The sequence below is a fragment of the Gopherus flavomarginatus genome (assembly GCF_025201925.1).
Source record: "Gopherus flavomarginatus isolate rGopFla2 chromosome 13 unlocalized genomic scaffold, rGopFla2.mat.asm SUPER_13_unloc_3, whole genome shotgun sequence".
NCBI classification, from domain to species: domain Eukaryota; kingdom Metazoa; phylum Chordata; order Testudines; family Testudinidae; genus Gopherus; species Gopherus flavomarginatus.
This window is the reverse complement of record NW_026114611.1, coordinates 286,485-312,971: the sequence shown is the minus strand read 5'-3', so window position 1 is coordinate 312,971 and position 26,487 is coordinate 286,485. Positions and strand designations below refer to the sequence as shown.

At 51.6% G+C, this 26,487-nt stretch overlaps 1 long non-coding RNA gene and 1 other non-coding gene across 2 annotated transcripts in view; one reads left to right on the top strand and one right to left on the bottom strand.

The window, feature by feature from the left end:
• Nucleotides 1-26,487, top strand: part of LOC127041588 (uncharacterized) — a 271,683-nt gene that overhangs the window by 37,083 nt on the left and 208,113 nt on the right. The gene's annotated exons all lie outside the window — the stretch shown is intronic.
• Nucleotides 6,517-6,598, bottom strand: TRNAS-UGA (transfer RNA serine (anticodon UGA)). The gene has a single exon. It is a non-coding gene; the product is annotated as a tRNA-Ser (tRNA).

The following is a 26,487-nucleotide window of genomic DNA, read 5'->3' as shown; positions in this document are numbered from 1 at the left end:
CCACCTGCCGCCCCCAGGCGCTCCCCTCCAGGGGCCCTGGCAGTGCAGCATCTGCCTGCTCGCTCCAGTGGCTGCTGGCCCCTCCCCATGGCAGGGCGGGGCAGAGCTGTGCCTCAACACGCTGCCCCCACACCAAGCCCCTGCAGCCAATGGGATGCTGCGGGGGTGATGCCTGGGGGCAGCAGCATGTGGAGGACCCCCAGCCTGCCCTGCCTTGGAGCCCCAGGTAAGCGCCTCACCCCTGACTCCCTCCCAGAGCCTGCACCACCACCCCCTCCTCACGTACCTCCTCCTCCCCACAAACTTCCTCCCAGAGCCTGCACCCCCTCCACACATCCCAGCCACCAAATTCCCTCCCAGAGCCTGCACTCCTCCCTCCACAACCCCCAGCCCCCAAACTCCCTCCCACAGCCTGCACACCCCTCCCTCCACACACTCCCTCCCATCCACCCCCAATCTCCCTCCCAGAGCCTGCACCACCACCCCTCCTCCAGTTCCCCCTACCCTCTGCCCCAGCCCAGAGCCTGCACCCAGCACCCAAACTCCATCCCATAGCCCGCACCCTAGAACACCTCCCCCACCCAAACTCCCTCCCAGAGACCAGCCTCTCAACCCTTCTGCACCCAAACTCCCCCCAGAGCCTGCACCCCTCCTGCATCCCAATCCCCAGCCCCAACCCAGGGCCTGAACCCTAGACCTCTTCCCCGCACCCAAACTCCCTTCCAGAGCCTTAGGCAGGTGAGAGGCAGAGTTTTAGGGGGTGGGTTCTGAGTGGTATGAGTGACATTTTTGGCCCACTGGTAGGATTGGAGGACTGGCACTGGCCCTAAGGTAAATTGAGGTTGAGACCCTGCTTTAAGGGATTGGAGCAATACTGGAGAGACTGACGGGCACAGAGCTGGGGAGCTGTGTGTGCTCCAAGGAGAGTCGTTGTTGTGCTCTGGTGACACAGAGCGCGGGTGGGGAGTTTGTAAGCTGTGGTGTTTGTATAGAGAGAAAGTTTAGTAACCCCTAGGTTAAAAACTGTTCCTGCTCTGAGCTATACATGACACTCTTTGTTGCGAGTATAGATCAGTGGGTGACTGTTTCCCTGCAGGATAATAGGTTCCTAGTTACAATCCAAGAGATTCCCTTGAAAAACTTTTTCAAATGAAAATGGATTTCCAGACCCATCTCCAGTATGTTCAGGAGTTCGCTGAACGGAGGCAGGGGGCTTGAAATGAATGTAAACACTCAGCATTTTCCTGTGCAAATATATAAAAACCTAGCAGAGCTGTCCAGCAGCTGAAATCAGTTCCAGTCCTCAGCACCTCTAAGAGGGACACTCTGTATGTGAGGCATGTGGGACACCTCTGTGGTGATGACAGGTGAAAAAATGCTGGATTCAATGAAAGCTGAGACCATAGGAGGGGAAAGTGAATGGCAGCACCACACAGGGTCATAACCCTGAGACACGGGGCTTCACTATCACTACCCCTGTGTTTTCCATCATTTATATCCTAAGGAACACACCCTCCCCCTCCCCCTCCCCCTCCCCCACACACTGTCACACACAACCTTCTCCCCTTCAGCCCATTCCAACCCTCCCCCTCTCCCACACACACTCCATGGGACACAGCCTCTCGGTGACTCACCCAGAGGGGGCTTGTCTCTGCATCTCCCCAACAGGGGAGCAGAGAGCCGAAAGGGCCACAGGAGACTAATGGAGCTAGGCAGGAATAGAAAAGACTTCCCCTCCCTTCTCTTGAGTCTCGTTAATCTCACCCATGGGACATTCCTGCCCCGGGTGGGCTCAAAGCACCAACCTTCCCCTCAGCAACAGAAGGGGGGAACCAGCTCTATCACACAAAAGGAAGTTCCCCACCTCTGCTGCTGCCATTCAGCAGCCATTAATATGGATTTGTTTTAGTTAATGCAACCCCCTCAACCCCTAATCCATCCATGAATCAAGGAGGCAAGACTCTCAGCAGAGCACCAGAGGGGCAGTGGGTTACTGTACAGGACTTATAGTAGCAGTGCTGAGGGGAGGGATGCTGAGGTTGGGAGTTCAAACCTCAGCTAAAGCACTAGCTTTCTTTAAGCAAATGGCTTCTGCCAATCAGTTTGCCCTGCAGAAAATACAGTTCCAGCTCAGAAGACACGGAGGTCCCCTTGCTTTACAGAGAACAGGGCAGATTCCACAGATCTACCAGGCTCTGCTCTCCACCAGCCACCTGTGTCAGGAGGGGTCAGGCAGAGCCCAGAGCACTGGCCCTGACTCCCCCTCAGTCTTTGCTCCCCAAACCACCTGTGTGCTCACCCTTTTCGCTGTGAGACTCAAACCCTGCCTGGCTTTCTATATGTTGATGTGGTTTTCATCTGTCATGTTGATGTGCATGTGGGTCCTGTGTGATTTTGGTGGATGCCTGGCATAGTTTTGTGTGCATGTGTGTGTGATTTTTGCATACAGATTGTTTTTTTCGCTTAGTATTCTTTTGGTATGTGGGTTTTGTGCTTTCTTGTTGTCGGCTTTTGCTGTGTTTTTTGGTGTGGATTTGTTCTTTCTATATTTTGTGTGGCTTCCCCTTTTGTGTATATGGCTCTGTCATGGTATTCTATCCCCAATCTGAACCTTAGAGTCCAAAAAATTGGGGTACCAGCATGAATTCCTCTAAGCTTAATTACCTGCTTAGATCTGATACGCTGCCACCAACCAGGAATTCCAGTGCCTGGTACACTCAGGTCCCCCCAAAACCTTGCCCGGGGACCCCCAAGACCCAGACCCTCTGGATCTTAACACAAGGAAAGTAAACCCTTTCCATCACTGTTGCCTCTCCCAGGCTTCCCCTCCCTGGGTTACCCTGGAAGATCACTGTGATTCAAACTCCTTGAATCACAACAGAGAAAAATCAGGTTTGTTTCCCCCCGCTTCTCTTCCCTTCCATTCGTTCCCTCCCTGGGTTATTCTGGAGAGATAGACAGATTCAAAGTCCGTGAATCTAAACAAAGGGATTCCCCCTTTCCTCCTCCCTTCTTTCTCCCTGTCTCCCACAACTTTCCCGGTAAGTACAGACTCAGTTCTCTTGAGCCTCAACAAGGGGAAAAAAATCAAACAGGTCTTAAAAAGCAAAACTTTTAATAAAAAGAAAGAAAAAAAAGTAAAAGTTGTCTCTGTAATTTAGATGGTAAAAGTTACAGGGTCTTTTAGCTTATGGACACTAGAGAGAAGGCCCCCGCCCCCGGCAGCAAAATACAATTTAAAATACTTCCAGCAAACTACACATTTGCAAATACAGAAAACAATCAAAAGACTATAACCGCCTTTCCTACTTAATACTCACTATTCTGAATATATAAGAGACTGTAGCAGGGAGATTGGAAAGAAACCTGGTTGCACGTCTAGTCCCTTTCAGGACCCAGAGAGAACAAAACAAAACCCAAAAAAAACCACAAACAAAGGCTTCCCTCCACCGAGATTTGAAAGTATCTTGTTTCCTGATTGGTCCTCTGGTCAGGTGTTTTTGGTTTACTGTTTGTTCACTCTTTACAAGTAAAAGAGACATTAACCCTTAACTATCTGTTTATGACAGGCTCTGTGTGCTGTGTGGGTTTGGTTTTTGTCGATGTCTGTGTGGGCCTGTGCAGTCTGTGATTTTCTCTTTCTCTCTGTGCCCACGTCCAGACTAACCCGCGGCATCGGCGGGTTAAAATCGATTGCTCGGGGATCTATATATCGCGTCTAGTCTGGACGCGATGTATCGATCCCCGAGCGCGCTTACATCGATTCCGGAACTCCATCAACCCGAACGGAGTTCCGGAATCAACATGGAGAGCCGCGGACATCGATGCCGCGCCGTCTGGACGGGTGAGTACCTCGATTTTAGAAATTCGACTTCAGCTACGTTATTCACGTAGCTGAAGTTGCGTATCTAAAATCGATTTTAATACCCTAGTCTGGACGTGGCCTGTGTGTTTGTCTCTCTGTTTGTATCTTCATGTGTAAATTCACTGGAAGTTTTCAAAATCTGTACAGCTTTGCCAATTTTCACCAGGAATTTTTCTCCATTAACAAATTCTCACATGTTCCCTACCAGTTGGTGACCATTGCCCCAGGGGCATGTCAGTCTCAGGGGCCTGATTGCCCATTGACCCTTCCCCCTTTTATTGGGACTAGGAACTAGCCAACCAAAAACCCCACTAAGTTTTAGTAAAGGGCCAACAGTCCCTTACACGAGCCAGCCCCGTGAGAGTCACCGATGGCCAGAGAAGGCAGCACAAGCTGGTCGCATAGTGTAATGGGCAGCACTCAGGATTCTGAATCTTGCAGTCTGAGTTCAAATGTCAGTGAGACCTTGTGCTGGTTTGTGGTAAAGCCCTGGAGCTCAAAGTGCTCAATTTCCCTGTCTCCAGTTGTTTAAGAGTGAGTCTTTTCCCTCCTGCTGGGTGACTCACACCCACTGGAGCCAGGTCTTTGGTTGAGATGGCAGCAATGGATTGGGGTGTAGAAGTGGCTATGGCTGCCTGTAGTCCTGTGGTTTGACCTGGTGGTTGGCATTCTTGCTGCTTCACCTGATGCCCACAGGTTTGGCCCTTGTGCTTCCTCCCACACTTTTCCTCTGGCCCACACAGCGCTTGAAGAAAGGAGTGCGAGGGCCGGGATTAATAGTCAGGGCTTGGTAGGAGGGAGATGGAGCCCAGCCTGAAGCCCCTCACACCTTCCCTCCTCCGGACACCTAAAGCAGAGGCGGCTGGTGTGGACAGCTCCAAGGGAAGGTATATAAGCCACAGAGCAACAGAAGGCGGGGCTAGAGGAGGGGAGAACCATGCCTATGCATGGCCAGCAGATAGCCACAAAGACCCCCGGCCAGGCTGCTTCCTGCCATGCCAAACACCCACTGAAAGCGACCCGCAGACCATCATGTAGGGCAGCTGCTGATGCTCTGTGGCCAACATAAGAAGAAGGTAGGAAAGCAGGGCCAGCCCCCTGGTGTGGCCTCTGTCTGTTCCCACTCAAGGTGCTCACTTTTGCAGTGGGGCAGGAGATTTTACCCCAAGAGGCTTTTCCCCAGCTGACGAGAAGCAGAGAAACACCCAGGCTCCCAAGATGCTATTTACCAACCCCCTCAAGCACAGGGACAGACACACACTTGGAAGAGGGAAACTGCTCTACACGCCAGCCTGGGCAGCTGCTTATTTTCTTTGGCAAGTCAGGAATGGCAAAGGCTATACTGGAAGGACTTGGGGCTCATGCCCCAGCCTTTGTGACACCCAACCCCCAACTCCTTCCCAGGACTCTAGCTGAAGCCAGAGCATTTGCCTGAGCGGCCAAGAAGAGGTTCCAGCCCTGAAGGGAGCAGGACTTTCAGCACGAAGGTAAAACTGCAGAAACATAACCATGAAAAGACTTGAACTCTCAATCTCCTGGCTCCAAATCAAACACCTTATCCATTAGGCCACGTGGTCAAAGGAGAAGAGCCCCTCCAAGCACTTCTTTAGAAAAGGCAGACACTGTGTTTCTCAGGTCTTCTACTGAGGGGGGTTGAGACTCTCCGGGCACAAGAAATAGAGTTCCCAGCGACACGTGAGAATTAATTCTATGGAGCCAGGTGCAGGACTTTGGCAGGGAGGCTCAGGCATGGGGGACTGAGGTGCAGTGGATGGGCTGGCTGTCTAGGTGCGGAGATTTAGTGACCCTCAGGTGCAGGTTGGAGGAAGAGGAATTGGCAGTGGCCGTGGAGAAGAAGAGGAGGGTGGAAGTTCCTAGCAAGCCTGGCTAGCTCAGTCAGTAGAGCATCAGGCTCTTAATGGGAGGGGCCAGGATTTGAACTGCTGTCCAGGGACTCAGCTTTTAAGTTGCCTTGTGTGCCAGGAGCCAAATGATTCCTGGTGGTGCCCAGAGCCATGTGTGGGACAGAGAGGCTGAGACTTGTGGCACCTGCTCTGCGGCAGGGATCCTGGCAGCTCAGACTCAGGGAAGGCTTCTGCGCTCAGAGGTGCTGACTTTGAGAGTTCCCGGGCAGTGCTCAATGCCTGCTCAACCACAGGCCCTGCCCCCAAACCATCAAATCTCTTCCTTCCCGACCCTGCCCCACTTCTTTCTCTCCTCACTCCTCCAGCACACCCCATCAATGGCCAGCGGGAGGTGATGAAGGAGAAGAGGAGGAGCTTGTCAGCCAGGCCTGCTAGCAGGTGGGAGGTACAGGGGCAGAGATAGCTGCTGGGCACCTTTTTTTTTTTCTCTGTTGGTTCTGCAGCCCTGTAGCACCCATGGAGTCGCTGACTTGGCTCCTTTCGCATGCTAGAGAGAGAAGCAGAACCAGGGCTATGGCTGATCTATGGAGCACCAGGTGAGTGGCAGAGGCAGCAGGTGCTGAGAGTTTGCCTGACACCTCAGGGACACAGTGTGAGGTGGTGTCCCAGAGATCTCTATGAAAGGAGCAGAACAGGATTTACTTGGGGTGGGGAGAGAATTGAGAGTGTCTCAGGGCATTGTAGAGAGGAATTGCCCGGGTTAGAGACTGGCTAAAACACAGGCCTCATTGTGAGCAGGATTCAAGCCTGCACAGGGAAACCCTATTGGATTTCAACTCCAATGCCTTAACCACTCGGCCATCACAGCTGTGAACACAAAACTGCCCCACTGCCAGAGAAACTGGTAAAGAATCACAATGCCCAGGTGTGAAGTCATCTGAACTACAGAATTCCCACCCCAAACCTGGTTCCCAAAGCACAGGGGGGATTTGGGGTTTGTTCTCTTTGCTTAGCCACTTGCAGTCGCACAGAGAGCGCGTTTAAAAGTCTCCCCTCCCACAGAGCAGGAATGGGAAATGATTCTCAACTTGAAGCTTGATGTGAATGTGGATGTCTGGACCAAGGGGCCAGGGACTGACCTTTGCTAGAGAAACCAGTGACACACAGAACCAGGCTAAGGAAAATGTTTCCTGGAGTCAGTAACTGGATTAGCAGCAGTATTGTGCAGAGAAATGTCTCACAAGAGGAGTCAGCGCATTGGTGGTTCAGTAGCAGAAGTCACAGATACAGAGGGGGAGGTCTGTGGATCGGGAGTGAGGGGCACTGGCAGAGCAGTGAGAGGGGAGCCCAGGGCTGGGATAGCAGGGGCTGTGGGTCAGGACAGGCAGTTCTGCGCAGAGTGTTCAGAGGTGCCCTGTATCTGCCCTTATTCTGCTCCGTCCCTGCTCCCAGAATGCACCAGGCCCTGGACTGAACTCTTCCCCTGCAGGGTGAGCTGGTTTTGTTTGCTGTGATCCTGTTGGATGGGCAGGAGGGGAAGTGACAGTCCCAGCCCAGAGCCAATGCCCCCCTGTCACCCAGCACCCTTGGCCCTGGATCCACCCAGCCTAGTAGAGAACTCAGCAGGGCAAGTCATCCAGGAGCTGTGCCCTGCCAGGCGCTCAGGGGCATCTACCCTGCAGCTGGGGGATCTCCCCAGCGTGGTCCATGGGAGCTCGTGCACTAATGGGTAGCAGCAGCAGCTGCGTGGTGGGTTGGGCTGGTGACCCGGGTCCATCTCCTGGGGTCGGCTGGGTTCATGCGCATGCGACTGGCCCCAGTCACCGGCCGAGCCCCCCAGCCACGCTGCTGCTGTTAGCGCACTAGCCTTGGGTGGAAGCTGCTGGCTGGCTGGACCCTGAGGGTGGATCCGGCACTAGGGGAAACCTCCGGCCTGGAGATTCGTTGCCGAGATTCCTAGGAGCTGCCCATCCCTATGGCTTGTGTGGCTGCCCCTGGGGCCCAGCAATGGCTCTGGAAGGCGACTAACGTCACCTGGGGGGAGGTGATACAGGCAGTGGGCAGCCGGGGGGTCTGACTTACTGATAAAATTGGTCTCTTCACTCCATGGTGCTCGGCGGCCTGGGTCAGTACCGACACCTCCCAGGAACAGGTCGGGGTTGAATGGGGTTAGAATTTCCCTCCAAAGCGATTTTAGGGTCTGATCCTGCAAGTCCCCCATGTACCCAGTAAAGGATGGGTCCAGGCACCTCACCTGATCCAGTGCTGGCGTGTACAGCAGAGAATTGGAAGCGGCAAATCGGGGGGTCCTATAAAGGGACAAGAAATACAAGAAATTACTTTTGAAAGGAGAAAAGAAAAAGACGACATTCCCGAGCTGTTTAATAGGGCGAACTGCCCCTTGCAGGCTGCGAAGGGAAATCTCAGGGGTTGTGTTCACCTGTTCCCAGGGCTGTGTCCTCAAGACAGATTTGTGGGAGAAAGGAAATCACCACCGAGAGAGGAGTTGGGCTCAGGGTGGATTTTTGTGCTTTGGCAGGAAATTTAGGACCTGGGACTGGAGCCTTAAAGAGGGAGCGGGTGAAGGCTCCCCTCTGCTTTCAGGCTGAAGGAATCCTGGGTTTGGTCAGTCCATCCGGGGGGTCACATCGCTCCCAGGCAAAGAGAGGAGGAGAACTCCCCCTACAATGACACATGCAGATCCTGGAGAAGAAGAAAGAGACAAGAGACCAGCAGCAGGTGAAGGGGACTGAGGAGGGGAATCCCTTGTGCATGTTACGGAGCACTTGGGAAGCTGTGGCCATTCAAACACACTGAGCTTTACTAACGAGCAAGGCCAGACTGCTGTGACTCAGAGAAGGGTTTAGGTGTCATAATGAACAAACAACTCAGCATGAAATGCCCGTGCGATGCTGTGGTCGTCCTTGGATGTACAGACAGGAGAACAGTGACTAGATATTGGGCACTAGTGTTATCTCTGTGTACAACATTGGTCAGACCAACACTGGACTCTTGCACACAGTCGTCTTGGCCACATTTTAAGATGAAGAACGAAAAATTGGATGGGGGGCAGAGAAGAGAAAAAAAAAGTGCTGAAAAGTTGCCTTCCAGTGCAAGACAAGAGCTCAGTCTGCTCAGTTTATCACAGAGAAGACCAAGAGATCACTTGATGACAGTGTGTAAATCCCCTCCCAAAGAGAAAATCCTGGGTACGGAAGGGTTCTTTAACCCAGCAGCAAAAGGCAGAACAAGAACCAGTGGCTGGAAGTTAATGGCAGAGAAACTAAAATGAGAAATAAGGGACACATTTGCAATCGGGTGATTAAACATTGGAACAAAGTACCCAGGGCAATGATGGATTCTCCACCCCACGTGGGGGTGGCAAGAGGGAACAGGGGGGCTGAAGAAAGTGCTCTCGGGTGAGATAGAACACCATTTCTCTCCGGTGCTTGGCTGGTGGCCTTGCTCTCATGCTCAGGGTTTCCCTGATCTCCATTGCTGGGGTCATGAAGAAATTTCCCTCAGCTCACACTGGCAGGGATATTGGAGTTTTTGTCATCCTCTGCGGCATGGGGCACAAGTCACTTGCCCAGATCAGCTGGGTACATCTCACCAAATCCATTCCAGTGCAGGGGCCTCCAGTATTGGTACCCCTCTGCCTCTCCTATGCTCCGTCTGTGGCACACAACGGGATATTCTCCTAAGGGCTGGAATATTTTGGTTTAATCCCAGTGGTTGGGCTCAGTGCAGGGTTGACTTTGTGGCCTGTCACGTGCATGGGGGTTAGACAGGATTATTTAGTTGTCTTGACTGGCCTTAAAATCTAGACATGGATGTTCTGGCTACAATGTTGCAGTGTCTGACTCGTGGTCTATCCAGCTCCCAGGGGCCTCGTTCAAATCGAATTCCAGGCCAGGATTCAGAGATTGGCAGCTGCAGCGCAAGGCAATGGGGGCTGGTGGGAGTCACTTTGGGGCTATCACTAGCCACAGAAAACAGAACCTCTCCCAACATCCTGACTGCTGCCCATTGGGGACATCTGGCCGTAGAGGAGCCGGGTCAGCGCCCCCCGTGGAAGGAATCGGGGGGATGGAAACCCCCAGGATGGGGAGTTGTGTGTTTCAGCTGTGTTAGTATCACTCAAACACATGCACTATACCCACATGAAGAGCCAGTTCATGCTGTAAAACCCCCAGACCCACGAGGGACGTGTTAATCTCAGCACAAGTTCTGCTTTAACCCATTAGAAATAACCCTGTAATTATTGTGGCGACTCAGTGCCAGATGACGCCAAACCCCTGAGCTGTCAGTAGAGGGCCAGGTGTAGCATCACTGGACACTGTCAGTCCTTCAGCAGCGAGGCCTTGTACGTGCTGGCCCTGGTAGCTCAGACACATGGCTAGGGAAAGGGGAAGGTTACGCACACCCCCAGCCGGAGCCCTCACCCCTTTCTGCACCCCAACCCCCTGCCCAGCCTGGAGCCCCTTCCTGTACCCTGAACCCCTCATTTCTGCCCTTCACCCCCCTTTAGAGCCCTCACCCTCTCCCACACCCCACCCCCGTCCCAGCCCAGAGCCCCTTCCCGTACCCTGAACCCCTCATTCCTGCCCTTCATCCCCTGTTAGAGCCCTCACGCCCTCCCACATCTTTACCCCCCTGCCCCAGCACAGAGCCCCTTCCCATACCCTGAACCCCTCATTCCTGGCTTTCATCCCCTTTATAGCCCTCACCCCCTCCTGCATCCCTACCCCCCTGCCCCAGCCCAGAGCTCCTTCCCATGCCCTGAACTCCTCACTCCTGGCCTTCACCCCCCTTTAGAGCTGCTGTGTCACTCTACTGGCTCTTTACCTCCAGCACCCACACTTGCCTTGCGAGCTCTAGCGCTGGCAGGCAGATGTGCAGGCTGCTAGGCAGCAGCCTTGGCAACAGCAGACATGTGTCTCTGTGGCGCAATGGGTCAGTGTGTTTTGCTGTTAATCAAAAGGATGGTGGTTTGAGCTGCCCCCCCTAACCTGGGATGGCAGTAACCCCTTGATCCTCAAGACCTGCTGGGAGCCTCAAAGGCCACTTTAAACCCATCTCTCTTGGCGTCAGTGGTTTCTGCTCAGGCCAGAAGACTCTGCTGGATGCAACTCAGAAATCCATCTCGCAGCACCCATGCCGGAGGCTCAGGCTTAATTCTCAAGGCCGAACGCAAAACCTTCAGCCAGGCATGTTTTGCTCCATTCTCGCCTCCACCCAAGTGGCAAGGGAGAAATGTAGGAGACACGCCGGCTAGAAGATGCCTCCTTCTCAATTCTCTGTAGGTTGTGACATTATTAATATCAACTGGGACCATATAGATCATTGCTGCCACCACTGTTATATATTTGCAACAAATATTGTGCAAAAGTTGTTGTGTGAGGTGTCTATGAAAAAGTTATGATTTGCTGGTTATAATTATACTAGCTGTATGTGTGTACCATTTTTGTATTTGAAATTATGAATATGGGCTATGTACTTGTATCTCAAATGTATTTGATTTCAAGTAGCCTCAGTGATGCATTTGGTCAGCTTCTTGAGAAAGGACTATTCTCAGTAAGTGCCCAATCAAGAAACGCTTCACTGACAATGGACTTTGGAAAATGCCAATCCACATCTGAGCTTTCCTGGGAACATTCAAACTAACATGTAAACAATGGCGAAGGCCTGCAAATTGAATCATGCATGGACATGTGACCTGCCCATGTGACTCCAGACTCCATCATACTGCTGTGATTTTCCTAGGTCAGCCCTAGGACCAAACTTATTCAACTTATTAATAAATGATTTGGAGAAAGGGGTAAAGAGTGAGGTGGCAAAGTTCACAGACGATACTAAACTGCTCAAGATAGTTAAGACCAAAGCAGACTGTGAAGAACTTCAAAAAGATCTCACAAAACTAAGTGATTAGGCAACAATATGGCAAATGAAATTTAATGTGGATAAATGTCAAGTAATGCACATTGGAAAAACATAACCTCAGCTATACATACAATATGATGGGGGCTAATTTAACTACAACTAATCAGGAAAGAGATCTTGGAGTCATCATGGACATTTCTCTGAAGATGTAGCAACGAATTGACACATATGACCCCAAGATGAGATCATTAATATACTAACCTGAGGAGAAGGACACCCCAACATTAGTAGGGGGAGGAAATACAAAAAGGGAAGAGAGGAGAGACCTCTACTGAACATGCATTACACCTAGTGACAGCAGCAGAACAGATTATCGGCTACACAACCCAAGAATGGGATCTGCATGTTCCTGTAGACCGATCAATAAAAAGCTCCACTCAATTCACAGCTGCCAGCAAAATGATAACATCATGTTAGGATTCTTAAGGAATGGGCTGGAGAATAACACCAAACATTTGTATACAAACCAAGGGGAAAGCCTCCAGTACTCTGGGACCAACCTGCCTACTACAGCGCTGCAAACAGGGTATTTTATATCTATCTTTGAGAACTGGGGAAGAAATGGGTCTAAAAAGAAACATTTGCTGAAGAGAGAAAACCACCCGAATATGAAGAGATTTTCTATTAAGTGAGAGTAATTGGACAGTGGAAGTTCAATTAACAGACAGCAATAATTTCCCCCCCCACACACACACCCACACCAGTCACATGGCAGCAGGGAGCCCTTTGAGGAGGTGCTTTAAGAGGGTATGTGAGGAGAGTGTGGAGCAGGAAAACTTCCTGGCAGTGGGAAGGAGGCAGAAGCAGGGGCAGGCAGGTGACTGGCAGTTGGGGGTAGCAGTAGAAAGGACTGCGTAAGCTTGTGCTGGACAGTCTCCACTGCGGACTTTTTCCTCCTGTCCCCTTCCTTGTCAGCAGAGAATGGCCACCCCAGAGGCAGCTGTGTCTGAGGGCTCTGCAAACTGCACCCATTAAGCCCCTTCTCCTTTGGGGAATGATTCAGGACAATTTCCCAAAGAAAGGAAGAAAATTTGCTGCAGGTCAAACGGGTGTGAAAATATCCCAAATCTGAGACTGTTAAATTAACATTAGAGAATTAAAGAGAAAATGGGGCAAAATCTGAAAAGGAGACTAGAGAAAGGGTCAATAATTTCTCCAGCAGCACCGACCCCTCATGGAGCCCTTGCTGCTTTTACAGCTGAGAGGAAACTTCCTCTCTCTGACGCCTGGCCATGGTGGAACTGGTGACCCAGTGAAGCTGACTTGAGGCTGATGCAAGGTAAGCAAAGCTGAACCAGCTGCCCAGGGTACGGGGTTGGAAGTCAGAATAGGGGGGTGGGCCTGGGTTCCCCTACATCAGTGGTTCTCAACCAGGAGTACGTGTACCCCTGAGGGTACGCAGAGAACTTCCATCAACGCATCTAGTTAATTGCCTCATTTTACTATAGGCTACAGAAAAAGCACCAGCAAGGTCCCCTGAGCTTGGGGAGAACCCAGGAGTCCTGGCTCCCAGCCCTGCCCACCCCCGTGTTTCCATAGGGCTCCACCCAACGCCCCCCCCCCGAGTGGGGCAGCCCCGCGGGGCACATCGGAGCAGCACAGACGAGGCCAGGGGAGAAGCAGGCGCCCGGCAGCCCCCACCGCACCGCGCTGCGGGGGGCGGGGCCAGGCCGAGACCCCGGGACACGAGAGTTCGCGTCAGGAGCCGGAGCTTGGGGAGGGCGGGGCCGGGGATCTCTGGGGGCGGGGCGGGAGGTGTCCGATTGACCCAGGGACCCGCCCTCTCCTGGGTTCGAGAGGACGGAAGTGCCCCGGGGCAGGCTGGGAGTTGTAGTTCCTGGCGCGTCTCAGAGCGGAAGTGACGAACAGTTGCGCAGGCAACGCCCCCCCCCCCCCCGGTGCTCACTGGGAAGCATAGTTCTCCCTCTCACACGCGGCCTCTATTGGAGGAGGGGCCGTAGCTCGTCAGATCACCGCGCCCCTCCCGCTCCCTGATTGGCGGAGAGAGCGCGGGACAGAGACTCGGCGCGTGGGGTGCACAGGTCAGAGTTCAACCTGCCCCCCGTTGTCCCCCCATCTGTTGTGACCCTCTCGCCAGCCCCACCCCCATCTGTGGGGATCCCTCAGCCCCCAGCATCCCCTCCCCCATCGTGTACACTCTACCTGGCCTTTCCCTTCGCTCCCGACCTCCTCCTCCCCCCGTCCTCAGCACCCCGACACTGACCTCCTCTCGCCCCACCCCTGACATCCTCCTTCCCGGCCTCAGCACCCCGCCCCCCCTTCCTCCGCCCCATCCCCGTCCTCAGCGCCCCACCCCAAATTGCCTCCAACCCATTTCTCATTGCTGGGCCCCACTTTCCCATCCTCCCACTCCCCCAGATCATCCCCAGGGTGTGAGGTTCCTCATCTTCAATCTCTGCTACACCCAAACCTGCCAGGTTCCCCTTTTCAACCACTGTGGGGTCGTCCAACCCGCTGACACCCATCCACTCTGGGCTCTCTAAATCCCACATTCCCACAATGCACCTTGGTAACCCCTCCCTCTTCTATCTCTAATCCCCCTATTCCCTTCCCTTAGGTCCTCCTGGACACCCCAGCCCACAGTCAGGCCTCCACATACATCCCAGTCATTCACATGCTGAGCCAGTTCTTCAGGGACCCCCACAGCCCAGCAAACTTCTCCATCCATGAGCCCCATGGACCTGTGGCCGGGAAGGTGAGGAAGCTCCCACTTTGGCTGGGCTGGGTGTGGGTGTTAATCTTTTCCTGTCTTGTATGTGCTGTGCTCACAAAGGCTTTTTGCTCCCTCGGGGTGGGGTGTGGTTTTGGCCGAAGATGAGGTGTTTTGGTAGCCCTGTGGATGCTGTGTGGTGTCTGGAATGGAGTGTGTGTGTTCCCATCATGCCCCTTCCCCTCTGCCTGCGGAGCTGAGGACAGACAGGTCTGAGGAGCAGAGCAGGAGCTCTGGGAAAGAGAAGAGCAATATGAAGATGGAGTGTAAGATGAGGCCAGGTAACTTCTGTGGAGGGAGACATGCTGGACAGGGCCTAGGATTGGGGAGACAAACAGGTGTGAGCCCCGGGCTCAGATTTCTAATTGTAGCTGTGATGGCAGAATGGGGGGTGGGTTGAAGCCGAAGGCCTGAGGTGCGGGAGTAGCGAGAAGAGGAGCCTCACCACCATTGCTTTTTCTTTTCCTCTTGTGTTTCATACCAAGGGAAAAGAAGTCGCGGGGATGGAGTCCAGCCCTGAGGTGAGATGGAAAGTGATCGAGAGCAGTGACAGCGTGAATCCTGTTGATGCCAGGCAAGACCTGCCCAACTGAGACAAGAGTAACCGTCTCTGTCGGTGAGATGTGTGTCTGGTTTGGGAAGGGCTCTGGTCACAGCCGTCCTGGCTCCAGGCAGGGACTTCCCATTACCTGGGTGTGGGTTTCCAGAGTAGCTGTGGCTTCAGGGGAGATGATGTTGCCATATGGGAGAGCTGAACATCTCTCTGGCCAGGAGTGGTGTGTGCTCCCTAGCAGAAAGTTGGATCCATGAGGGTGACTCCCTGTTGTGAATTTCTTTTGTCCTCCTAGGTTTCTCTCTCTGTGTTGGCCAACTTTCACTCAAACTCTCTCTCTCTCCTTTCATGGACAGCTGTCATGTTCAGTTGCCTGCATTCTCTTCCTCTGCTCCCCCTCCCCCAGTCTCCTATGGGCTCATCTTGGTCTATCTGCCCAAGGGCAGGGTCTCTGCCATACTGGGAAGGATGTGTCCTGCCTGCTAGGATAAGGGGGTTGCTCCTCTCACCCCCTATCTTCGGGTAGACCTCATTGCTGTAACTGGGTCACAATGTGAGTGGCCAGTCATGTCTTTGGGGCTGGGAGGTCTGAGACTGAGACGGGTGGGCTCGCGGTCATGGCTTTGGGCAGAGGAGAAGTGGGGCTGGGATTAGAGATGCCCCTTTCACCCGCTAGCTCCATTACTGCATCACCCAAAAGCCTCGCTCAGGGTCCACTATGCTTCCTTGTGCTGGACACTGCAGGGACAATCAGAGGGACAGCAGGATGCATGAGAAAATAGATGAGTGTGTGAGGCGGATGGGTGAAGGGGGGATGTGGCATACATTGGGGATGGATGGGGGGTTGAGGGTTGGATGGTCAGCGGGACAGATGGAGAGCTGTAGGGACGGATGGTGATGCCACAGGCTGGACTTGTGATGGGTTCAGCTCATGGCCGCTGGCTCTGTCATGTCCTTCCCCCATTTACCCGTCTGACTCTGCCTCTGTCTCTCACAGGCAGCACTCAGCAGAGTCTGGCCTGTTGTTACACTGGTGCCTACATCCAGCGCACACCTGTGCGTAATGTGCTCCTGGAGAGCTCAGGCAGGGAGAAGCATGTGGCTCATGGCTGCTGAACCTGCTACTCCAAAGAGTGCCGCAGATCTCCCCCTCCTTGGGCAGCAAGACCCTGGGGAGGGGGTTCCCTGTCCCTCCTCGCTGCCAAAGCAGCCTGCTCAGCGCAGAAACCGAGGTCACCTGTCTCTGCCCAGCCTCTAGCTGGAGCTGCTCCAGCCCCGAATTGCCGGTATCGAGCCTGGCTGGAGTTGGTGCGATGTCCTAGCAGAGTCCGTTCTTTCTCCCTGATAGATTATGATTTTCCCCAATGCAGTTAGTTGCTCTTTCTCAGCTTCCCCATAGCCCCTCCCCAGCGATAGTGACCCCTGCTGGCCAGGCACAGGAGTGTCCTGTAGGTGCCTTCTTGTAGGAGCAGTGACTCCTGGTGGCGAGGGACAGCAATGCCTGGCATGTATCCCCCCTAGCATTGCTGCAGCGACCCCTGGTGGCAACTGAGGGCAGTTGTCTGTTTGACCCCACTACTGCCATTGTGCCTGTGAGCCCTGGTGGGTAGGTGAGGCAGGGCCTTGTATGTATATCAGCCATTGGGGCAGGGCCCTCTGCGTATCCCACTCTCATCTCGGTGACTTGTGTTGCCCAGGTGGGGCAGTCCCCTGTGTGTATTTACTCCCCCCAACCCCTGCATTGGGCCTGTGACCACTGGTAGCCAGAGGAGTCAGTGCCCAAGCTGTATTCTTCACCTCCCCCAAGGTGGCAGGGTGCCTGAGTGGCTGTGTCAAGCAGTGCCCTGGGTATCTTCCAACCCCTTTGTGGCAGTGAGCCCTGCTTCTGGTGTGTATCACTACCCGACTAGGGATGTGCACTGATGGCCAAGTATGGCAGTGCCCTTTGTGTGACCCCCTCTCTCTCCCATCCGCAGGGTGACCAGATAGAAAGTGTGAAGAACTGGGACGGGCTGGAGGATAATAGGCACCTACATAAGAAAAAGGCCCCGAATATCGGGACTGTCCCTATAAAATCAGGACATCTGGTCACCCTATCCCCTCTACCCCTGTGCCAGGTATGGCAGGCACTGATCCCTGGCATCCCTGTGGGGCAATACCCTCTGTCTATCCCCCAATTGGGGCAGTGACCCCTGCTGGTCAGGTGGGGCAGTGCCCTGTGTGTGTGTGTCCCCTATTTAGGTAGTGACCCCGATGGCTAAGTGAGGCAGTGGCCTTTGATCTCCTCTTCTCTCCCCAGCCCCCTCTCTCTCTGGTGTAGGGCCCCCAGTTGGGGCACTACCCGATGTGTATCTCTACTAATTGGAGCAGTGACCTCCCCGGGGTGCCCTGGTGTGGCAGTGCCCTATTGGTATCTCCCTCCCCCTCTCCCCACGCCATTGTGGTAGTGGCCACTTTAGGCAATGGCCCATTAATCATCTCCCCCCCACCACCACCATTGCAGCAGTGCCACCTGGTGGCCATGTGTGGCAGTGCCCTGCCTATATCCCCCTCAACCATTGCTGCAGTGACCCCAGGTGCTCAGTTTGAGTAGTAGCCTGTGTGTACCTCACCTCTTGGGGCAGTAACATGTGTGGCCAGCAAAGACAGAGCACAGTCTGTGACGTCTGGTGGCCACATAGGGCAGTGGCCTGTATGTACAATCTCCTCTGGATCAGTGACCACTGGTGTCTTGGTGCTAAGATGCAGCCACCTCTGGGTTACATGGTGGGGCTGTTTACAGGACAGTGGGGACAGCCCCCCCATTCCAGGAAGTAGGGGAAAGTCTGGTGTTCGGGGCAGAGCGTTTCACCTTCTATTGAACTATGATGCTCTGAGCACCTTTCCCTTCCATGAAGAAGACCCTGTGTGACTCCAAAGCTGGTCCAGTAACAGGTATCACCTCACCTGCCTTGTCTTTCTGGTATTCTGGCCAGTGTCCAACTTCCCCTTCACTGTTGGTCTTCAAATCTCCTCCAAGCAACCCCCCACCAATCCCTTAAGATGCCAAACCTCCCCTGGAGCCCAACCTTGGGGAGGGCATCCCACCTAAAAACCCGACGGCACCATGGTGGTGGCAGTGTCCACTGCCTCCATCTCCCACCAGCCAGGACAGACCCCACAGCACCATGGGAGTGGTCGTGTCTCCTGCTTCTATTTCCTGACAGCTGCTGCCAGGCCCGGCCCAGACTTCCCATTTCTGGTGCGAGTCTGGAAGCAGGTGCTGCCGTCAGGCAGTGCCAGGAAGGGTGGTGCTGGTGTCAGGAGAAAGCAGGAGAAGTAGGTGGGTCTGTACTCCTGCGGGGAGGTGCCGCCCTTGCTGTGAAAGGGCCCCGCTATTAGAGGAGATGTCATCTCCCTGCCCTGCCATGCTCTGCACCAGCCCCTGCTTGTCACGGGAGCAGGGCTGGCTCCAGGCACCAGCGTAGCAAGCAGGTGCTTGGAGCAGCCAATTCAAAGGGATGGCCCGTCCGGTATCGGGGCAGCACGTCTGGGTCTTTAGCGGAAATTCGGTGACAGGTCCCCCATTCCCTGTGTTAGTCTTTGAGCTGCCACCAAATGTCTACCAAAGAGGAAAGGAGGGAGAACTCGCCACTGAACTGCCACAGAAGAAGCAGTGTGGTTGAGCTGCCGCCGAAGAGCCAAAGCTTTTTTTTTCTTTCTTATTTACTTTCTCCAGACCGGTCACGGTTTTATAGACCTCCGTCGTATCCCCCTTCAGTCATCTCTTTTCCAAGATGAAAAGTCCCAATCTTATGAATCTCTTCTTAGACGGAAGCTGGTCCATATCCCCTCCTCATCTTTGTTGTCCTTTTCTGAATCTTTCCCATTCCAATAGATCTTTTTTGAGATTGGGGCGACGGCATCAGCACGGAGTATTCAAGATGTGGGCGTACAATGGATTGATATTGAGGCGATATGATAGTTTCTGTCTTCTTACCTATCCCTTTCTTAATGATTCCCAACACTCCGCTGCACATTGAGTGGATATTTTCAGAGAACTATCGACAACGACTCCCAGATCTCTTTCTCGAGTGGTAATAGCTAATTTAGACCCCATCGTTTTATAGGGATAGTTGGGATTATGTTTTCCAATGTGCATTACTTTGCACTTAACAGCACCGACGTTCATCTGTCATTTGGTTGTCCCGTCACCCAGTTTTGTGAGATCTTTTTGTGGCTCTTCACAGGCTGCCTGGGACTTAACTATCCTGAGCAATTTTGTATCATCTGCAAATTTTGCCACCTCACTGTTTACTCCTTTCCCCAGATCATTTATGAATAAGTTGAACAGTACTGCTCCCAGTACAGACACCTGGGGATAAGAGAGGGAAGTTCCTCTTCTGACTCTGGCAGACCAGGTGCCAGCTCATGCCAAGGCCCCTAGGCCTTACTGAAAAGTGACAAACGCATAGCTGGAAACTAGTCTTGCTCACCTGTTTGTTAGTGTTGTTAAAACAGGCATTAGATTCATAAAAATGTGTTTAGTGTTTAGAGTTTGTGACAAGCTCGTGAGTTGCTGCATGCATTATTTTCACCTATAATAGCCGTAGCCCATGTTGTAAGGTGATCTATAAGCGTTGACACTAAAGCTATAAACCCCCTTGCCGCCACCCTACCACCAGTCAGGAGAGAAGCATTACCAAATGTGAAATGCTAGTTTACCAGAAGAGGCGTCATCTCCTTTCCAACAAGAGAAGGCCCTGACTGAGACATCAGACAAGCCACTGTGGATCATCCGTGGACAAAAGACCTGGTTGATTGCTCCCCCTCACACACCCACGAGGAGGCAGAGATCTGCACAAACGCTTGCCCCATCAGCTTGAGCTCTGGGGGAGTGGAATAAAAATCCCTGTCAGGAAGAAACTGTTGGCTTCCCGCCCCCCGGATACTGCTTGGACTTCAGGGAGACAACACGCCTTCTAAGCATACGGAAAGAATCCCGGCTGCTTCAACACATAGGTGGTAAGATAGAGTCAGGATGCCCAAGGAGAATGTCTATGACTCCATGTTAAGGCTATTCTAGTGCCTGAGAAGTTCACACTTGATACGTGTGAACTTCTCAGTGTGATGCCCAAGGAGGATGTCTATGACTCCATGTTAAGGCTATTCTTGTGCCTGAGAAGTTCACACTTGATACGTGGTGGGTGAAATCAAAGTGTGGAACACACAACCATGAGGAGCCCCACTGCCTTAGGGTTATGCCATTCGATCTCTTTCAGGGTATATTTTGGTTCTGAGAGATAAAAGGCTGCTCTGTGTGTGGTGTTATGGAGTGAGGAAACAAAGGTTGGTAGCAGAGGTGGTGCATGTGCCACAAAAATTGTGCCCACCCCAGCTCTGGTCCCACAGTCCAGAATTTGCATAAAGCCACCTGCTGACCTATGACTAAGAATCTGGTTGCAGAGATAGTTCGTGTGTCACAAAAGCTGTGTCCCACAGCTGATCTCCCAGAGTCCAATCTGCAAAATTTTCTTGCTATCTGAGTCGTAAGGAACATTTTCCCCAACTATGATGTTGTTTATAACTTTCAGTGTGGAAATAAGATCAAAACTCAGCAGCTTATGTATGTCTAAAAATTGTGTTTAGTCATTAATGATTTTACATCTGTGGCATAGAACCAAATATACATTAGAGCTATAAAAAGCTCTGTTTTTAAACTAGAAAGATACAAAGAACATAAAACGCACATTTAGAAGTTTTACAAGAAATCCATACTACTAAATGCAAATATTCCTTTTCAATCTCTCTTATTTCACTATGCTTTGGAACCCATGTCCCTTGCCTAACGAGTTTTATGTAGGTTCGGGTGAGTCCCGAAATCATGAACTGCTAAGTTCCGTTCTACTGTCTTTGATTCATATCACCGGAATAACTGCACTTTATTGCCCTTGCCCTAATAAGAAAGAGACTGGGGATCCCCCAGCAGCCGAAATGACCCTTTGGACAAGCACCCCCATCATGCAATCCGGGGTGGGTGTGACATCAGCAGCAAAAGGCCTTTACAACAGATCACCAATAGATGTCAGGGTAGAGTTTATTCTCACCCTGCTTACATCCTCCCCCCAGCCAAGAATTGATGGTCCTGATAAATCACATTCCCTATTATACCAACTCATTGGTATTGAATGCGAAGTCATGGCTAGCAAAAGTAGCCACCCATCTCTGCCTTGTAGCATCCAGCTTAGCCCTTGTTAACACAGAAGTCAGTGGATTGTTCTCTGTCCACACCTGAAACTGAGCACCACACAAGTAGTCTCAAAATTTCTCAGTGGTGGCCCATTTCAAGACCAAGAACTGCTGCTGGTGGATGGGATAGCGAGATTCGCTATCAGACAGTCTTCAGCTGGCAAAGCCTACAAATTTACATTTCCTTCCACTTCCTGGTACGGGACTGCTCCCAGACCCTCCAAACTGGCATCAGCATGCAGGATAAACGGTTTGTTTGGGTTAACAAGGACTAGGACTTGCACATGAATCAGGCAAATAATCATTTCCCGTAAACCCCTGCCACTTATCTCATCCCGCCATGTCCCCAATGGAGAAGAGAGGAGCCCCTCCCGTGTCCCAGGCCAGGAACACCAGACTGGAGGGAGGGAGGGAGGGGATGAGGTGTTCATGATTCAGTCCAGGTCTGCTAGTGCTGCAAAGGAGAAGATTTCCTTTCTCAGTCCAGGTCAACTGAAATTGTTGCAGTGGGGGAGAGATGTCTCTCATCTGGTTCTTAGATGCTTTGGTGAGAGGGGACAGGCAGAGGTTTTTTCTTCCCTCTGCAGCTCAAATCCCACATTTCTTCTATGCTTTTTGCTCTAGCTTGATTTCTCTCTTGCATCTCAATTTTCTCTTTCCTGGCCTCATTCCAGAGCATTCACAGCCCAATTCTCTATCCTAACTCTGAGTCCTCTACTGCACGCTGAATGTCTCAGTCTAACCCCACCTCAGAGTCTGCACCCCCAGAGCCAGTGCCTTCATCCCTCTGCACTCCAACTCTCTGTCCCATGTAGCCTGATTTACGGTGTACTAATAATATTAATTTGGATAATTTGATGAAAATTTAATGTATTAGCTTACATTTTATTTAATTTAATTGAGTTACAAAGTTACAGTAGCATTACTGCTATTCAAAAGATACATATGGCATTATATGCAACAAAGTTTTGGTTAATATACTCACAGCCTTCCTTGATAACCTGGTGGTAAGAGACACAGGACCAGCCTTGCAGTTCAGGTTTCTCAATTCTTAAGTGAAAGATGCAGTGCTTAGAAAAAGCTAGTGTTACTTAGGGTTTACTTGAATATGTTAAACTTAAAATCAAAACCTAATAAACAAAGACTAAAAACATAGGGAAACTGAACTTAGCCTAGTTCCCTTGAAACTTAAAGTTTCAGAACAAGTACAGCCTACTGATAGTACATAGAGAGAGAGTGGAGGAAGTAAGTCAGAATGATAGAGAAAAGTGCTCTAGCGAGGTGGGTTACCTCTTTTATAGGGCACAAGGGCCGGAAATCCTTCCTCCTATGCCCAAATTTCATTCCTCACCCACAAAACATTAGGATACGTTTACTTCATAGGCTAGTATGTTTGTGCTTGTTGATGACATGTACATATGCACATAAGTTACCTTGTAGTGTACCTGTTAAATCTGTGGGTACAACAATGAAAAAACCCCTATGCCATTCTCCATTGTCGATTGGTCTAGGTAAAGGTCTTGGACAGGCATGGGTACTTATCTATTTAAGTAGCATGATAAAGGTCGATTTTCCTTTCTGAGTTAAAGGTCACAATATAGATATGCTAACTTTGCCTTAGCTTAACATACAGGATATGGCCTGTAGGATCTCGTAAGTCTTGTGTCTCAGTCCCCTAATCATTTTTATTGCCCTCTTCTGGACTCTCTCCAGTTTGTCCACATCCCTTCTCATGTGGGTCCTAACCCCAAAAGTACTCACATTTCACCCCATTGGCCCCAAAATGCCGTCTTTTAATATGTAAATAGGGTGCTGCCATGGTCAAGCCACTCCCGAGCTCTCCAGTGGATCCTGCTGGCGGAGAGCAAGGTGAAAATTAGCCAGGATGTCACTCAGTCAAATCCCTGTGCTCCCTGCCGGTGGTGTCGGAAAGCTCCAAGATGGCTCACTTCCCTTTCTCTCATCAGCTTCAGGCCCCAGGGTTACAAATGCACAAACCAGTTGGGATTCTCCCCTGGCCTCAGGGTGTGGGGCTGCTCTGAGGGGATGGACTTGCACACTTGGGCTATTAGTGCAAAGATACAATTTCAATTTCTCTTAGAGAAATTGGAGGGCAATTTATATTTGGTAAAAATCTTATTTAATGAAAGGAAAGCTGCAGTGACAGCCTGGTGACTGGAGTGCAAAATACTTTCCTCCTGGGAGAAACAAGAAGTTAGAATTTGAAATTTACATAGTTTGTTCCAGTGTTGGTACAGGTTTAATTCTGCTTCTGTGTAGGTTTCTTTCAGGTTGTGACCGTTTTGGTTTATTGGGTTGTTTTGGTTTTTTTAGGTGGAATGGAGCTTTTAATTGACATTTGCTGGATTCAAATGCCTGACCTGCAACACCAGTTTTGACATAGTTCTGCATTTTGTATACAGATTTGGCCAGTACTCAAGGATTCAGTTCCTTTATAGGAGATTTTAGTGGTCATGCTTATTTATTTGATTTTATTTTATCATTCTGCTGTAGCACACTTTTTTGATAAAATGTTGAAATTCTTAATTTACAGCATTTGTTAGTTTTTATTTTTACAAACAAAGTTTTTCTTAATGTTTGGGTTTTAAATTAAGCCTTGTTTTTGGTTTCAATTTTTCATTTAGGTTTTGGTTACTGATGGGATCTTTAAGAGAACTTTGGATTCAGTACTAAAATTTGGACAGATTTAGAATATTTAAAGTAAATCCTGTTTACTATTTTAGTTTAATAAAGGTTGTATTGCTCTATACACTGGCTGGGGTGAGAGGAGATGAGCCTGGCCTTTAACTGAGAAGGAGCAGAGGCATGGCCCCCGTGAAGGGTGGGGCCAGGTGATGGGGGGTACAGCCCCCCCAATTTTTTTTGTCTAGCCCATCTCAGTCCCCCACTAAAGAAGAGTCTGATGCCACCCCTGCTGGTCACTGGGTGTCACTGCTGCTCCATAGGAAACATGCTCTGTGCCTTAGCCAGACTGGTGGGAAACACACTCTGTGCATTACCGTGACTGGTCCATGGGTGTCACTGCTCGTAGAGGGCAGACACATGCTGTGCATTACACCACCTGACCACTAGGTGTCACTGCTGTATCAAGGGAAACACCTTCTGTGCATTACTCTGACTGCCCACTAGGTGTCACTGCTGCATCAAGGGAAACACCTTCTGTGCATTACCCTGAATGACCATGAGGTGACACTGCTGCTCCAAGGGAAACATACTCTGTGTGTTACCCTGATTGGCCACTGGGTGTCACTGCTGCTTCAAGGGAGACATAAGAACGGCCAGACTGGTTCAGACGCAAAGTCCATCTAGCCCAGTATCCTCCTGTCTTCTGACAATGGCCAGTGCCAGGTGCCCCAGAGGGAATGAACAGAGCAGGGACTCATCAAGTGATCCATCCCCTATTGCCCATTCCCAGCTTCTGGCAAACAGAGGCTACAGGCACCATCCCTGCCCACCCAGGCTAATAGCCCTTGATGGATCTATCCACCATAAACTTATCTAGTTCTTTTTTGAACCCTGTAATAGTCTTGGTCTTCACAACATGCTCTTGCAAGGAGTTCCACAGGTTAACTATGCAACTGCCCTGAGTTTACCCCCCCTCCCCTGGCCAGCTTGTATATGGAAAAGAGGATGAGGATGGGGAGAGCCATGATGTGTCTGTCACTGGCTGGTGCCTCAGTTTCCTCTAGGCAGCAGTGCTGCAGGCTCCTTTGGTCAATGCCCATGCAACTGTGTCTGGGGAAGGGAGAGTAGAGGCTCATGCTTCCCAGCCACACGCCCCACACCCAGCAGCTGGGGAATCCAGGCCAAATTTAACCCTGGTAGCTGCTGTGAGGGAAGATCCTCCCATTCCCTGCCAACCCCCCTCACTCCTTGCAGCACGGCACCTCCTAGCATTTCTTTCTCTGTCATGGGAGCTGTCTGCTGCCTGCTTCTCCCTTATCATCATCTCTCCCCACTCTGGGGTACTGACATTGCCCGTCCTGTGCAAACAGGCAGGCCCCGGAGTGCTGCAAGGCACTGCCCTGCAATTGTGGGGGCAGCTGTTGGATGGATCTATATAGAAATATGGGGGTGGGAAAGGCTGGGGACCAGGACTCCTGGGTTCTCCCCTCAAAAGTGGGAGGGGAGTGGAGGTTAGGGGGTAGAGTGGGGGAGGGACAGGGCTGGGATCCAGGGCTCCTGCTTTTTCTGTTTTTCTCCACCTCCTGCAGCAGCCTCAGTCCTTTCAGTGCGTTTCTTGTTCCAAATTCATTTGCTGACTTGTGTAACTTACCCCAGAGGTGGCTGCATCTCAGTGTTGGGTGAGGCACCCTTGGCTGCATCACCTCCTAACCGTGCCTCTCTCCCCCTTCGGGTGACCCTGCAGCGCTCGGCAAACATCTACAAGATCATGGGTCACTTTGAGCACTCGGCAGGCAGGGGCCAGGCACCCATCCCTCCCTCCAGAGAGTGGGACCCAGCACCCCCTACTTTTTACAGAGATTAAAAAGGGGCGAAGGAGGGCAAATCAGAGGAGGGGGTGGCCAGGGTCTGAGCAGGGGGTGGAAATTGACCGGTCGGGGGGTCAAGCAACTGGAGGCAGAGTTAGGAGAGGGACTGAAGGGCAAAGTCAGGGAAGGGGGAAGGAGCCGGAGTTAATCCCAGAGGGAGGCACTGCCAGAGGGTTAAACCCCAGCACAGGCAGGGGCAGAGGGGTAACAGTTATCCCGGTGGGCTGAGACTCCAGTGTTTGCAAACATGGGGCCCGAGGGCAGAGGGCTTTTTTATTTCCCCTCCCACAGGCAGCACCTGTCAGCGTGGACTTCCCAGGGCTGGGCTCTTAAAGGCACAGGCATCCCACTGCCTAGACACTGCAGCTCCTCTCCGATGTAACCTACTGAGGTGCTGCAGTAGGGGACTCAATTCAGTGAAACTGGGCATTCAGTTACATGCAGCGCTGCCAATGTTGTCATTGGTTGTAAATTTGAAAGGAAATTGAAACATTAACACACACTTTAAAAGCAGATACAATGTATGAAAACTACTTGTGCCTGAGAAAGTAAAATAGGTTTGGAAAGTCTGGACAAAGCGGGTTTCCTGACCCAGCTGTTGTGTTTGCTGACAATGTTGGTGCATTGGCTTCGGCAGTGTTAGCCAACCTTAGAATTTCAAATGATGATTTGTAAGCGAGGTGTGAATGAGCTCTCCCCTGGCAGCTACTGATGACCAGGGTTGGGAGGAGGCTTTGGGACCAGACTGTATTTACATGAACTCACCTACTCTGCTGAGGTATCCAGCG